The 17,064-nt window shown below is 38.2% G+C and overlaps 1 protein-coding gene across 8 annotated transcripts in view; it reads left to right on the plus strand.

Moving 5' to 3' along the window:
- Positions 1-17,064, plus strand: part of PALS1 (protein associated with LIN7 1, MAGUK p55 family member) — an 80,003-nt gene that overhangs the window by 6,287 nt on the left and 56,652 nt on the right. The window lies entirely within an intron of this gene.

Consider the following 17,064-nt stretch of genomic DNA (forward strand, 5'->3'; position numbering starts at 1 on the left):
TAAGATTATTTATTTTTATTTGAAAGACAGAGCTAGAGAGAGAGAGAGGTCTTCCATCCGCTGGTTCACTACCCAAATGGCCACAGTGACTGGAGCTGAGCCGATCCAAAGTCAAAAGCCAGGAGTTTCTTCCAGGTCTCCCACGCAAGTGCAGGGGCCCAAGGACTTGGGCCATTTTCTACTGCTCTCTCGGGCCACAGCAGAGAGCTGGATCGGAAGTGAAGCAGCCAGGTCTTGAACCAGCACCCATATGGGATACTAGCACTGCAGGCGGTGGCTTTACCCACTAAGCCACAGTTCCAGCCCAACATTTTTTTAAAAATCTGTGTTCTTTCAAAGATTGGAAGCAGAGATGCCAAATGATGACTATTGTAATCTTGCCCTCACAGTGAAAAGCAGAACTGAGGTTGAATGTCAGCTACTAAATTTCATACACTTAATTACACATAAATTTCATACAATACTGCAATACAGTATTGCCTGGTATGTTGCCTCTTGTTGCCTGGCTGCACTCCCAGAAATCTAGTTTTCGGTTCTTACATTCTGTGTCTTCTAAAACCTTAACAGAAGCTGTGGCAAAGTCTTAGACATTTTAGTTTAAAAAATGTGTGTTGTTCAACTACAGTTAGAACCTAAACTGTTAAGTGTGTTATGCTTGACAATGCAAAAGAAGACTTTTGTTATTTATTTATTTATTTATTTGACAGGCAGAGTTAGACAGTGAGAGAGAAAGAGACAGAGAGAAAGGTCTTTCTTTTCCGTTGGTTCACCCTCCAAATGGCTGCTGTGGCCGGCACTGCTCTGATCCGAAGCCAGGAGCCAGGTGCTTCCTCCTGGTCTCCCACGCGGGTGCAGCAGTCCAAGCACTTGGGCCATCCTCCACTGCTTTCCCAGGCCACAGCAGAGAGCTGGACTGGAAGAGGAGCAACCAGGACTAGAACCAGTGCCCATATGGGATGCCAACACCGCAGGCAGAGGATTAACCAAGTGAGCCACGGCGCCGGCCCCAATATTTATATTTTCAATGTGCAAGAAAGACTGAGCAGAATGCAGAGTAGTATTAAGTAAAGGAATTGCCCTCAAAGATCTGGCTGTGAAATAAATATAGTGGGGCTGATGTTGTGCCATAATAGGTAAAGCTGTTGTCTGTAAAACAGCATCCCACATGGGTACCAGTTGGAGTCCTGGCTGCCCCACTTCCAAACCAGCTTCCTGCTAATGGCCTTGGGAAAAGCAGAAGTTGGCCCACTTGCCACCCATATGGGAGACCCAGATGAAGCTCCTGGCTTTGTCTTGGCCCAGCCTTGGCCATTGTAGCCATCTAGAGAATGTACCAGCAGGTGGAAGATTTCGCTCCTCTCCTCTCTTTGTAACTCTGTCAAATAAATAAATAACTCTTAAAAAAAAAAAAAAAAAGTAAGTATAGGCAGACCCTAAACAATTAGATTGTACTGAGACAATTTGCTAGTTGTTTGAAACTCAAGACAGAATCACAGAATTGTCCAAATAGTATGCAAATGAATTTTAGGAATGTACTTACACTGTTATAAAACCTATCTGTTGTGGTTATTGTTAAAGTTCATTTTTTTAAAAATGCAGTTTGGTTATTTTAGTGTTGGTAGGCCTCTAAATTATTCTTAGTTTTCAGTTGTTATGAGTAGTGTTATGTAGATATGTACATTTGTTTCTCTAGGGCTGTGCTCTCGTGCTAGCCATCAGCCACATACAACTGTTTCAGTGTAAATGGACTAAAAGTAAATTTTTACTGAGTTGCACTAGTCATATATCAAGTTCTCAGTAGCCATATATGGCTAATAGCTATGTTATTGCACAGAGTAGATATAGAATATTTCAATTAATATAGAAATTTTTATTAGTGTTGTTCTAAGATACATGTTTTGGAATGAAATCACTTATTGATGGAGCATAGTGGTCAGTTTTTCTGGACTAATGGCAAACTTTATTATTATTATTTTTTTTTTTTTTTTTTTACTTGAGAATCAGGCAAAGAGACAAAAAGCTCTCATCTGCTTGTTTACTCTCCAAATACCCGCAATGACTGGGGCCAAAGTTGGGAGCCAGGAATTCTATCCAGATCTTGCATGTTTGTAGCAGGAACTCAATTACTTGGACAATAAGCTGCTGCCTCCCACGGTCTGCATTGGCAGGAAGTTCTCAGGACCTGGGAGTCAAACCCAGATACTCCAGTGTGTGTCTTAATGCCAGGCTAACCATTGTCCCTCTTTTTCTTTTTAAAATAATTCCAAACTCTTTCAGCATGATTCATTTCATTAATATATAATTTCAGCAGCAAATTGTTGAGTTTATTGTATTTCTTATCAACATTTTGGCATTGTGAGATTTTTTCTTATAGATTCATAGGAAGTGAACCTACAGAGAGGTTCTACTTATCTCTCAAAAACTTTTTTTGATTTATTTCATTTAAAAGGTAGAGTTAACAGAGAAAGGGAGAGAGAAACTTTTTCCTAATGGTTATATTTACATCAGAACAATATTAATAGCAAGAAGTTGACATTAGTACAATGTATGTATGTATAGATTGGTGCTATCTTATTGGAAGTAGATTTGTATAACTACCATCGTAATCAGTATAACTGTGAACCACTGGGTGGGAACTTCCTTTCTTGCTTTCTTCCTTTCTTTCTTTCTCTCTCCTTTTTTCCTCCCTCCCTCCCTCCCTCCCTCCCTCCCTTCCTTCCATCCATCCATCCATCCATCCATCCATTAACTGGTTCACTCCCCAAATGATGGCAATGGCCAGAGCTGGGCCAATCCAAAGCTGGAACCAGGAGCTTGTTCCGGGTCTCCCACACATGTGCAGAGGCCAAGGACTTGGGCCATCTTCTACTGCTTTCCCAGGCCAAAGCAGAGTGCTGGATCAAAGGTAGAGCAGCCAGGACTCGAACTGGCACCCATATGGGATGTCGGCACTGCAGGCGGTAGCTTTACCCACGTTGCCACAGCTCTGGCCCCATCTCTGTTTTACAAATGAGGAAACTGAGGCTCATTTTATCCTAGGTTCTGTTGCAACTGATAGCAAGGATTTAATTTTAGTTTATTTGACCATAATTAGTCCATGTCTCCCATATGTGTGGCAGGAACCCAGTCACTAAAGCCATACCCAGTGCTTCCCAGGGTCTGCATCAGCAGAAAACTGGAGTTGGGAGCCAACCCCATACTCCAGTAAAGTCCAAGTACTCCAGTATGGGAAGCAGACATCTTAACATCTTAACTTTTGTCTGAACTACCAGGTGAAACACTCTAGGCCATTTGGCTGGTTTTTTTTCAGTTAACATTCTTTGTAATAAACCAGTAAGTAAAGTGAGCCGTTCTAGCAAATTATTTAACATGAGGGTGTCAAGGGACCCTATAATTAATACGATTGGCAGTCAGAAGTTCTGGAGGGCTCAGGACTTGTGTTTGACATCCAAAGTGGGGACAGGCTTGTAGAAATGAGCCATTAGCTTGTGGTATCTGTTACTTAACTCCATGTAGTATCAGAATTGAATTGTAGCACACCCAGTTGACATCTGGTTAATTGGAGATTAGTTGATGTAAGGAAAAGACCCACCACAAATGTTGAAAGTGAAACACAGCTCAAAGTGGAACATAGTAATTCCTGGTTCCACTTTTATCATTTCTTTTAAAGATTTGTTTATTTGAAAGGCAGAGTTATAGAGAGGCAGAGAGAGAGAAGTTTTCCATCTGTTGGTTCACTCCCCAAATGTCCACAGTGGCCGGAGCTGGGCCAATCCAAAGCCAGGAACCAGGAGCCAGGAGCTTCTTTGGGTGTGCTTGGGCCATCTTCTACTGCTTTCCCAGGCCATAGCACAGAGCTAGATCAGAAGTGGAGCAACCAGTACACAAAACAGCGCCCATATGGGATGTTGGCACTGCAGGTGACAGCTTTACCCACTACGCCACAGTGCTGGGACCTATCATTTATTTTTTTAAACTTTATCTTTCTTTGATTGTGAACTTAATATGAGAGTCTGCTTCATCCTAGTCACCTGTTAACTGAGAAAAATTGAGCTTCAAAACATGATTTCGTTTATTATAAATTGGGAGAAAATCAAACTTTCACATGTTTCGGGTTAACTTTACAAAGACAGAAACAGTTAAATTTGATAATGTTAGCTCTGTCTTGTTTTTCCACAGGCACTTACAGCCATTACAATGCATTTACAGCACTTGCACTGACTTAAAATACAGACTCTAGAGTCAGACTTTGTTGTAGTATCTTCTAGACATTATGTGTGACTCTAGGCAACTTGTCAGAGTCTAACTCCTTATCTGCCAAATGGGGATACTATTAGTGTCTTAATTCAGAAGGTCTTATTTTAAGAATTGAGATAATACATTAGGATATAATAATGTATTAGACATAATACATTAAGCACTCCATTACTATTAAATAAGACATAGATAAAATACAAACTTGGTTTGTGGTATTCAAACTAATAGTGATAAGCTATTGTATGTTTAAACATATTTTAAATACATTGTATGGTTTTGAATAATTTGATTAAGTAATTTTGTACTTGTGTGAAATGGTTGTTGTAGTGAGTAATTGTGACTGTATGTTAAGGTCAACTTTTTCATCTCTGAAACAATACTGAAAGTCTGTGGGGGAAAGCAATGTGTCGCCATACTTTAAACAGCTCACTTATGTAGTGAGAACAAATTCTATTCAGTATGTTTGTGTTAATATTTGTTCACTTTTTTCCCTTTTGTATAATGGATGTCTTTCGTATCGTGTCTAGAACCTTTAATGAGTGTTCTTTTCTTTATTCAAGTTCTCTTAGAATACTCTTCCACTATAGGTAATTTCTGTGGCATTTCCTGTAGTTCTGATACAGCACTTTTCAAACTGTATTGGTTTGTTTTTTACTTACCTGATTTCCATACTAGATTTTACATTTCTTAAGGGTAAGGACTCTGGGCCCAGCAACAATAGATTAAACCACCGCCTGCAACGTTGGCATCCCACATGGGTGTCTGTTGATGTCCAAGTTGCTCCACTTCCCATCCAACTCCCTGCTTATGTACCTGGGAAAGTAGCAGAAGATAGCCCAAGTGCTTAGATCCATGCCACCCATGTGGGAAACCTGGATAGAGTTCCTGGCTTCTGGTTTCAGTCTGGCCCTGGTCAATGTGGTCATTTGGGGAATAGACCAGTAGAAGCAAGATTGCTCTCACTTCTTCTCCCTCACCCTCTCAACTCTGTCTTTCAAGTGAATCTTTTTAAAGAGTTGTGCCAGACTGAAACCAGGAGCCAGAAATTCAGTACAGATTTTCCATGTGGGGAGCAGGGACCCAACACTTTGGCCATATTCTGCTGCTTTCCCAGGAATATTAACTGGGAGCTAGATTGTAAGTGGAGCAGCCTAGACATAAACTAGTGGCCATATGGATGCTAGCATTGTAGTCTGCAGCTTAACTTGCTGCACCACAATGCTGGCCCCACTATCTAAGATTTTGTATCAGGTGAGTACCTGACATTGTTAAATGAAAGTTTAACTAGCTACCCCCCACCCCACTTTTTTAGAAGATGCATTTATTTATTTGAAAGGCAGAGAGAGTGTGTCCATCTTCTATCTGCTGGTTCACTCTCCAGATGGTCACAACAGATGGGGCCAGGCTAAAGCCAGGAGCCAAGAATTCCATCTGAGTCTCCCCGATGGGTGACAGGAACTTAAGTACTTGAGCCATCGTGGGCTGCTTCCTGGGTGCACTAGTAGGGAGTTAAATCTGCAGCACAGCAGCTGGGACTACTAGAATCAGCACGTCTATATGGGTTGTGAGTGTCTGCCACAATGCCATAGGATTTACTATATAGTAATGGTCTACATTGATTTTAGACTATCCCATGTGTTTTTCTCTCCTCTAAAATTGGTCAAAATCACATTATTCATAGCTTTAATTAACAATACTACTAAAATTTATTGAATTCTAAATGTGGTGATGTTTATATTTTCACCAGTCTTCCTTGAAAGTTTTTTTCCTTTCCAGTTTTGGTGACTTAACTCTACTTCCGGTCCTGAAAATACTGTGTGGATTGTCATTGCGTCAGTTTTATAATAATGCCAAGTATGAGTTTTATTCATTTTAATTTTGATTAATGATCCTGTTCTGTTCTGACCCTACCCTCTCCCCAGTTCTAGCCAGGGTTTTTGATTTACATACCAATAAACCATTTAGGTAGAGATAATCATCTACTAATTTGATGACCTTTGGAGCATATTTTTCTCTCTAGTAAGCAGTAAATCATTTGGAATCAGAAGTTGGAATCTCTTGTAAAGCTTTTTAGAGGCCCAAAAATTTAGATGTAAGTGTTTCAAGAAAAAATAAAGGGAATGGAGAAGACCTATATGGAATAAATTGAGAGCAAAACAGTAGCTATGTGAGTTTGGTAATTAGAATTCTTTTAGAATTTGTCATTGTGAAATTTTTTTTAAGATTTATTTATTTATTTGAAAGGCAGAGTTAGATGGAAAAACACGGTGGGGGGGTATTTTCTGTCTGCTGGTTCGTTCCCCAAATGGCCACAACAGCCAGAGTTGGATGGATCCAAAGCCAGGAGCCAGGAGCTTCTTTTGGGTCTCCCACATGGTTACAGGGTCCTAAGCATTTGGGCCATTCTCTGCTGCTTTCCCAGGCACATTAGCAGGGAGCTTTATTGGAAGAGGAGAAGCTGGGACTTGAACAGGTGTCCATATGGGATGCTGCTGCTACCACTGCTGGCGGCAGCTTTACTGGCTACACCACAGTGCTACCCCAGAATCTTTTTTTTTTTTTTTTTAATATTTATTTTATTTGAAAGGCAGAGTTAGAGAGAGAGAGAGAGAGGCAGAGAGAGAGAGAGATTTTCCATCCATTGGTTCATTCCCCCAAATTATTGCAATAGCCTGGCCAGAGCCAGGAGCCAGGAGCCTCCTCCAGATCTCCCACATAGGTGGAGGGGCACAAGCACATAGCCTAAGCCCTGGCTCCTGTTATTGTGCATTTTAAAGAAATATTTATTTACTTACTTGAAAGGCAGAAGGAGAAAGAAATCTTCCATCTGCTGGTTCACTCCCAAAATGACTGCAACAGCCAGGGCTGGTCTGAGCCCAAACCAAGAGCCTGGCACTCCATCCAGGTCTTCCACATGGGTGGCAAGGGCATAAGCACTTGGGCCATTTTCCGCTGTTTTCCCAGATTGCATTAGCAGGGAGCAGGGTGGGAAGTGGAGGTTCCAGTACTGGAACTGGCAGTCCAGTAAGAAATGCTGGCATTGCAGGCAGCAGCCACAACTCTGGTCCCTGTCCTTGTAAATTATAGACATGATACAAGAGTCAGTGCAAGGGCTGATGTGGGTGCCAGTTCAAGTCCTGGCTGCTCCACTTCCGATTCAGCTCCTTGCTGATGCACCCGGAAAAGCAGCCAAAGATGGCCCAAGTGCTTGGGCCCCTGCACCCACATGGGAGTCCCAGATGAAGCTCCTGGCTTCAGCCTTAGATACATTTCTCTCAGAAATATCTCTGTCATTAAGAGATGCATGACTATACTTGATTTTCTGTTTGGATTTTATTAAATTTATAGTTGAGAAAAATTGATTAACATCCCTAACTTGTTACAAAAATATTTAAAAGTTTTCAAAAAAAAAAAATAGAATCAAGGATCGGCTTTTAAATTGAAATTAATTAAAGGACTAATGTTGTGGCATAGCAGGTAAAGCTACTGCCTGCAGCACCAGCATCCCATATGGAACTGGTTCATGTCCTGGCTGCTCCTCTTCCATTCCAGCTCCCTGCTAATGACCTGGGAGAAGCAACAGAAGATGGCCCAAGTTTTTGGACCCCTGCCTCCCATGTGGTAGACTTAGATGAAACTCCTGGCTCCTGACTTTGACCTGCCCCCAAGTTGGCCGTTGCAGCCATCTGGGTAGTGAACCAGCAGATGGAACATCTCTCTCTGTCTCTCTCTCTCCCCCCTTCTGTCTATCCCTCTTTCTCTCTTTTTGTAACTCTTTCAAAATAAATAAGTAAATCTTTTTAAAAAATTAAAATGAAATAAAATTTAAAGCTCAGTTTCTCAGTTATTCTTGCCACATTTCAAGTGCTCAGTATCTGTATGTGGCTAAGTAGCTACCATGTTTGACAGTGTAGTTTTAACAGCTTCACTATGTTGCATCGTGTGTATTTACTATAATTTATGTACTCAGTTTCCTGCTGATGAATGGATGGTTAGCCATCCTCTATTTTTGCTATTACAAATAATGCTACAGTAGATTATAGAATTATATTGCATAGGATATAAATATATTGTTTAGGATAGAAGATGAATTAATACATCAGGTTCATTTTTAAAATTTGGTAAATGTTGGAAAATTGCCCTCCAGAAATGTTTTAATGTTTTGTAAAATCAACAATACATAACATTTCCTGCCCTTTGTAGTTTGACACTGGGCATTATTGGTCACTCACACAGATGCACATGAACCTTATACCAAAGCATTTTTTTACATATTTATGCCACCTTTTTTACTCTCGGCATAAATATATCCTTGGTGAGAACAACAGAAGGGCTGGGCTAGAAGCCATTAGAAGCTGTAATAAATTCAGGTTGGGGCAAGGAAGCAAAAGGATATTTCACAAAGTATGTGGTCAAGGTCTCAGAAAATTTACCCACAGGGACCCCTTTCTCTGGAAGCCGTTAAAGGATTCTCTCAAGAAGAGAAAAACAGATAAAGAGAAGCAACGTGAAGAGAATTTCCCAGGATAAGGATGAAGGAATGATGATGTCTCTAAGTTTGTGGCATGTCTCTAAATGTGTGTAGGATTTCAAATTGGAGCATGGTTATGTCAGATTCCATGCAGGAAACAGATGAAGAGCCTTTAGTGAAAAGACTGTTAATAAAGGTGTGGGCAAGGATCAGGAATTAACAAAGGAGAATGAAGCATACCAGATTTACCAACAGCAGAAAACCTAAGCCTAAGCCTGAAGGAGCAAAACAGCAGAAATTACTAGAATTTGCCAGAGCTATAGCTATAGAAGTAGGGTTACTGAATGGAATCTGTGGCCTTAAAGGAACCTAACCTCTGCCAAATTACAGGAGGATATTGGGAGAATAAAGAACCCTATCACTCTCCTTCCTTCCAGTAGGTTTTTCCTACTGTCTGAACCCTTTAAGAGCTGGAGAGCAAGAGAACATAGATACTGCAAACTTCTAAGTAGAACTTGAGGCAAATGGAAGAAGGTCAGGGATAGATTTGGGCAGAAAGATGTCTAGCATAGAGCTGGAGGGTAGAGGGCTTCAGAAGCTAAGTCTCACAAAGATGAAACAGATTTTAATGTATACATTTAAAAATACATTAATTCTTCTACCAGAGAATATAGGGGTATATTAGTGATTTAACTAAAAAGTGAAACTTAAGGGGAGAAGGATATATAAGAGAGCTAAATTCTCATCTTAATGGTAGGTGATCATTAGATAATGTTACTGAAAAAAGAAAACAAAAAATGGTGGTGTATGTGGATATAAAATACATAATATGTAATATATACACACTTCTCAAACATGTTACTGGAAATATGAATGTAACTTCAAGATGAAACTGTTGAATGAGTTAAAAGTCATCCTCTCTAGACAGAACTTGAGTTCTGTGAGTAAGACATTGAATTGTTTTTTTCTTATAGTAAGTTTATGGAATCATTTGCTGTTTTACAAAACCACATTCATGCCCACACATAGTTATGTGTCATACAACTACACATACAACACATATACACTTATAGTTTGGGGGGGTCAATTATTTAAAGTGGTTATAAAAAACATTGCTGTGATTATTTGTATCACTCCTTTTTCATTATGATTATCAAAGAATTTGGGAAAATTTCTTTCTTGGGTTATTAAATGTTTTACAATAGTTGGATATATAAATTTAAATACTTGGTATATATACTATCTAAATGCTCATTCAAGTTTGATGTGGCAGGTATTGAGTTTCTAATATGAGCATGCATAACACTGTACAGGGGCTTAAAGACCCACTACCAGTAGGTTGAAATTGTTAGAGTATTTGCAGTGTAGTTGAGAAGATAAGATATTCCTACATGAAAATTTAATAACAGGGCCACATAGGACAGATTAATGACAAACAGAGAAAATAAGTACTTTAAGGCTTAATGATTAAGTTAGAACCATCAGTAAATCCTTCTGGGACTTGAGCTGTACATGGCAGTATGGGAAAGATATTGGAGGCTAGGAATGGAAATTTAAATCTGCATGATTTGTTTCAGAATGCTGTCTTGATTTTGTTAGCTCTTTAATAACAAAGTATAATTCCTATTAAAATATTTTGTTTTAAATTATTTGCTTTAATGATTCTTTTATTTTGATGGGGAAGTAGGTTTAGGTCATTTTAACTTTTAACATTGTCATAAATAGTACCCTAAATGTGTGTGTGTTTGTGCACTTTAATACACATTTTTTAAAAATATTTGCTGTATCTTTTTTTTTTATTATTTAAGATTTACTTATTTGAAAGTCAGAGAGAGGAGAGGCAGAGAGAGAGAGAGGGGTCTTTCATCCACTGGTTCACTCCCCAACTGGCTGCAAAGGCCAGAGCTGAATACACTTTTGTTTTTATAAATGTTTCTGTTTGTTATTTTTTTAGTTTTACTTTAGGCTAAAATGAATAAAAGTATAAAAAAAGGACTTTTTTTTAAAGGGACTATTCTTTAGAGTCCTTAATAATAATCCATTAAATATTCTTAAAAAAATTTTTTTTCTTATTTGGAAGGCAGATCAACAGAGAGGGGAGCTTTTTCATCCACTGGTTCACTCCCAAAATGGTCACAACATCCAGGTCTGGGCCAGGCTAAATCCACGACCTAGGAGTTCATCCTGGTATCCTACATGGACAGCAGAAGCCCAAGGACTTGGGCCATCATCTGCTGCCTTCCCAGGCACATAGCAGAGAGGTGGATAGGAAGTGGAGTGACTAGAACTCAAATCAGTGCTTCAGTGTGAGATGCCAACATCACAAGCTGAAGTTTAACTTGCTGGGTCACAAAGCTGGCTCAGATGTTCTTCTAATTCACATCAATTTAGGAATATTTGTATTTTATAAAAAATATATTTAGCTCTTAAGTTTTTCCTATCTTAACCTGTGTATTTCTTTCTTCTACCAGAATTTATAATTCTTGCAGTCTTAGGAGCATTGTCCTCAGAAGAGATATTTAATCACACAACTAATACTGTTCTTCAGTTCTTTATTAATTTAAAGGAAAGTGTTCATTTGATGTAAGAAGAAAGGCTGTAACTCACTTTCATATGCATCTCTCTCATAAATAGCTGTCTGTCCATAGAATGAATCTTAGGTGTAAGGGCCAGCCCACCATCTCCCTGCAATTCATATTGATTTAACTGTATTTGTAAAATTATAAATAGGGACATTTGTCATTTGTACTAAGAAAGTCCAGCCACCTCACCCCACCATAAGTAGTTCTTTGGCCAAAAAAGATTTTCATTCATGAAACATTTGTGTATATAACATGATATACTACAGCCCCCCCTTATCTTTGGGGGATATATTCTGTGTGCCCCCGCCCCGCCATGGATGCCAAATTCTATATATAGGAAAGTAATTAAAATTGGTTTGGGAAAAATGAAATTATGTATGGTTTAATTATATTTTCACAATGTTTTTGAAGTGATTTCCTTATACTATGTTGTTTTCTCCTGTACATACATTTACATGGTAGACTTTAGTTTATAAATTAGGCATAGTAAGAGATTAACAATAGCTACAATTATAACAATATATCATAATAAAAGCTATATGTATGAATGTGTGCTCTCTCAATATTTCATATTAAACTCTCCTTTGTTCTTATTGACAAGGAGTAACAAAATATAAATAAGGAGAGATAACTATATTGCACATAGTATGAGCTCATCAAATTAGAGCTCATTAAATTCTACCTTAAAAAATTTGTAGTATACTTGAATTGATAAATGTTCTGTATTCAAGGTAGAAAATAAATGCTATAGAAGAAAATTAGATTAAGTTCTCTAGAAGAATAGGTTGTAGAAGGGAGCAGACAGGATTAAGCAACATTTCATGACACTTGCTGGAAAAGAAAAATTAACAATTAAAAATATTGAACAGAGAGGAATTTTTCTGGGTATAAGAAACAATGTGTAATCTGTAGAGGTGGAAAATTCAGGGCTTGTTTGAGGAGACTTCAAAAAAATATGGAAAATTCATGTTATGAAAAAGTAAATGGATTTCACTTTTTTGCATCAAAATAAACTTAATTTTTCATAAACTTTTTGAAGTCCCTTCCTGTGAGAAATACTGAGTAACCTGATTTGGAAGATGAAGGATGGAGAAACAAAGTGGGAAAAGTATTCTGGTACAAAGTCAAGGGAAGCCAAATGTATGTCAGGCTAAGAAATCTGTAATGTTATCTTGTTTTTTTTTTAAGTGCCCTAGCAGTGCCATTTAGATTTCTCTCTCTTTCTTTCTTTCTTTCTTTCTCTCTTTCTCTCTTTCTCTCTCTCTTTCTCTCTTTCTCTCTTTCTTTCTCTCTCTCTTTCTCTCTTTCTTTCTCTCTCTCTTTCTCTCTCTCTTTCTCTCTCTTTCTCTCTTTCTTTTTTTTTTTTTTTTTTTTTTTTTAAGAAGTAGAGAGCCAGCACAAGCTCTCATGCACTGACTGACTCTTCAAATGATTGCAACATTCTGTCTAGGACCAAAGCTAGGAACCTGGAACTCAATCCAGGTCTCCCACAGGAGTGATAAGGACCCAATTATTTGAGCCATCACTACTGCTTCCCAGGTCTGCATTAGCAGGAAACTGTAGTCAGAAGCAGGAGGTATGTACTAAACCCAGGAACATCACTAGGAAACTGGAATATTGGTAGCTGAGTTTCCCTTTTCATAGGTAGTAGGAAAATTCATTCACATTTCTACCCATGACTGCTTCTGCTGTTTGGTTAGCTAAGTGTTTGGGAACTTTGAGCAATAAATGTCTTGTTACCACATTCAGGTGCTAAAATAAACATGTAGTCTTTTAACATATATAACAGTGAAGTTAATTATCATATTAAAATTTATTTTATGAAGCAATCAGTTGAAAGAAAAAGATGAGTTTTCTCTGATCTGGTATAATTTTGTGGTTTTTGAAGGGAGTATGTGTCAGCATATGTCATTTTATAGAGATGTAACAAACAGATCACAGAAGGGTTCACCCCTTTGGAGGTTAGCTCTTGTCCTTTCAGTTTAACTTTCAGTTTTTACATGTCTGGCAAACGGGGACATCTGACCTACCTACCTTTCAGGGAAATTGGGAGATTAAACTATATAATGTGCTTGATTTTGCTGTAGAAGCTGCAACACTTTACAAATGTAAGATAAGGATTTATGAGAAGTAAATCCTCATGCTATGTTGAGGAGTTATAATATAACTATTTTATATAATGTTGTATAATGTTGAATATTATGATATATATTATGTATTTCTATCCTTTCTCCTTGGTGTCCTATCTAGTATTTAAGAATTTGCTAAAACTCTCACTTTAAATGCAATACTTGTAAGAAGGAATTTATAATAAATCTCCTTTCCAGCTCTTGTCTCCAGACTCCTTCCACCCAGGTGATAAATCTTATTCTCTAAATTTTCCTTTTTTAAAGTTCCAGAATTCTCTCAGCTTTAATAGTCAAACAGTGTTTTAGAATTATATTTGGCTGGTCTCAATCCTGTCACATCTATCCTTTTGTAAAACCATTGTTTGGAATTATCCCTTTCCATTCCTTCTACTACTCTTTATGCTCTCATGTGCAAAGTATTAAAACGTTGTTTTCACTGGCTGCTTTATTTCCTTCCTAGTCAAACTCTGGTTACAGTATAGAATAGATTTTGCTTTCTGAAAAGCCATGTTTGTTTTCTAACTCAGAAACCTATACTCTTCCCAGTGCTTGCAGGAGAAAATTCAAACAATTTAGTTAAGCATTCAGAGTATCCTCTGGTTTATCTTCTATCTCTTACACTGTCCCTTATCTAGACCATTCTTATTCTGCAACTAGGCCATATACATTCTTGACTGTTAGCCACAGAAAAGCCATATTGCTTGTAATTTTAAACCACATGTTAAAAAAATGCATTTCTAGGTAGTTTGAAAATTAACTTTTGTCCTAGTGCCTTTTTTAAAAAAAACTTGTTAACCTTTTGGGTACATTTAATCTTTTATTACTAAGGAATTGAAGGTGATAATGGAGCAGTTCAAGTAACCAACCATTTGATATCTTTGATACTCTTTGGCTTCCAACCAATTCCTGCTATGAGCGTGTGGTCTTGAATATCATCCTAAGACTTTCAGCTTTGTCTTTGATATGAACAAATAGAGAATTTCCCACAGATTAAAAGCAAAACACTTTTCACTTCAGGAAATGTCATCTGAAAAATATAGGAAGGGTTGGCATTGTGGTGTGGCAGGTAAAGCTGCTGCTTGTGACACTGACATCCCATATGGATGCTGGCTCAAGTCCTGGCTGCTCTACTTCCAATCCAGCTCCCTGCTCATAGCATGGGAAAAGTGGTGAAAAATGGCCCAGGTACTTGGATCCCTGCTACCCAAGTGGGAGACCTGGATGAAGCTAATACCTAAAATATATAGAGAACTTAATTATCTGGCTAAAAGAAAGAATCTCAGTGCTCTCTTGTCCCCTCATAATATGATTCTTTATATTGCAAGGTACTTCTGTTACAGTTGTATCTACATGTGTATAGGAAGGTGGTAAAGTAGGATCCAGTATGCAACCCCAGTGTTCCCTGGGGGTACCTAAGGGCATGCCTAAATTTTAGGCATAACAAAAGCAAGAAGAGTCTGGTAGGTGTTTGGATTTGCAAATATGTTTCTCATAAAGTCTCCTTGTTTAAAAGAGAGAATCCCTATGGAGATGTGAAAGAAAATCAAGAGGGCCTGTGTGTTGTAGCGCTTCAGGTTAAGCTGCCATCTGCAACACCAGCATCCCATATACTGCTTTCCTACGCCATTAGCAGAGAGAGCACGATTAGAAGAGCAGCCGGGACTCGAACTGGAGCCCATATGGGATGCTAGCACAACAGGCCAAGGCTTAACCTATGGTGCCACAGTGTACATGAGAAATCTTTGAATAATATTGAAGACTGAATGCTGCAGGTTACGAGTTATATTAGAAAATATTAGTTAATATTCTCGTGTTTAACTCAGGGTGTCTCAGCTTTGGCTGAAATTTATCTTCAATTATCTCCTTAGTACTTCTGAAACATTTGTGGATACTAATGGTTTCTCAACCAAGGTTGATTTTTGCCATTCATCATCCCCTCTCAGGAAATTTGACAATGTCCAGAAACATTTTCACTGCTGTAACTTGGGAAAGACAGTTGTACTAACTGGCATCTACTTCGTAAAAGCCAGAGATGCTACTAAAAATGCAAAGGACACTGCCCATAACGAAGAGCTATCTAGTCCAAAATATCAGTAACCCACTGGTTCACTTCCCAATGGCTGCCATGGCTGGGGCTGGTCCAAGCTGAAACTGAGAATCAGGATCTCAATGCAGGTCTCTCCCAGAGTGGCAGGGATGTAACTATTTGAACCTCATTGCCCTCTGCCTCCTAGGGTGTGCATTAGCAAGAAATTGGAATTGGGAATGAAACCGGGACTTGAACCCATATGAGATGTGGGTATCCCAAGTAGTAACTCACCTGATAGGCCAATGCCCTGCCCCAAGTTGAAATTTTCTTTTATGATGTGAAATAATGGTCCAGTTTCATTCTTCTGCATGTGAGTATCCAGTTTGGAAATAAATATTTGAAAAATTTTATGAGTATTTTAGAATATAGATAGCAAATTGTAAATGCAGCAGTATTTTTTTTCAACTGTTTTGTCCATGTTAATCTTATTTTGTCTCAAGGCAATTGTATGGCCTAGAATATCAAGGTGAGAATAGGAACTTGTAAATTAAATCTTTCAATTGCTATGTGTTTTTTCTTTTAGATGTATTTATTTATTTATTTATAAGTCAGAGTGACAGAGAGAGAAAGCGAGATCTTCATCTGCTAGTTCATTCCCCAAATACCCACAACAGCCAGGAGTAGACAAGGCTGAAGCCAGGGCCCAGGAACTCCATCTGGGTCTCCCAAGTGTGTGTTAGGCACCCAAATACTTGAGCCATCATCCACTGCTTCCCAGGTGCATTAGCAGGAATCTGAATCAGAAGCGCAGAGTAGCCAACACTTGAACCAGGCATTCTCACATAGGATGTGGGTATTCCAAGCAGCAGCTTCACATGCCATGCCTCAGTGTCTCCCCCAGATGTGTTTTATATATGTTTTTTTTTTTTTTTGCCAGGACTAGAAAAGCTACCAGATCTCTGAATGTTTGCATCTGAAAAAGATTTATCTTCTAATCTAATGATATTGCCTTATTGTTATCTAACTGAATCAAGTGTTTGGAATCGTGTGGGCTTTTTTTCTGCCCATGAAAGCAGATGATTTGAGTGATTTTTAAGTTGTTACTCATATTGCCTTTATTCTCCTTTGAGATCTTTATTTATTAGATTTTTACTTTGAAGACTCTTTTATTATGAGAAGTTTGCTTCTATTCTTTACAAATTTAAGTGGCATTGTGCATTCTAAATGCAGTTAGTTTTAAAGCTATGAGAAAAGCATTGGCTTTTTTGGAATGCCGTTATCTAAATGATACTATCTGAAACCTAAAACATGAACTTTGTGGAATTTTAGAAATGTCCTTATTGTAGGACTTGTCAGAGTATTCCATTGAAAACCAAACACAGGACATTGCACTTGGTCTTTTAGGGGGCCTGATTTGTCTGTTTTATGAATTTGCTTAATAGTTTTTAAAGTAATTTTTATTTTATATGTGGTTTAAAATTTTCTTAATATTAAAAAGTTTTTTAGTTCTGTAATTTAAGAAGTAATTTTTCAATTAAATATTGAGTGATCTATTTACTTTTGTTTAAATTGTGCCTTTTTTACTGACTAATAATT

This window comes from Oryctolagus cuniculus, chromosome 20 (genome assembly GCF_051225735.1).
Source record: "Oryctolagus cuniculus isolate XC-2025 breed Fujian yellow rabbit chromosome 20, ASM5122573v1, whole genome shotgun sequence".
NCBI classification, from domain to species: domain Eukaryota; kingdom Metazoa; phylum Chordata; class Mammalia; order Lagomorpha; family Leporidae; genus Oryctolagus; species Oryctolagus cuniculus.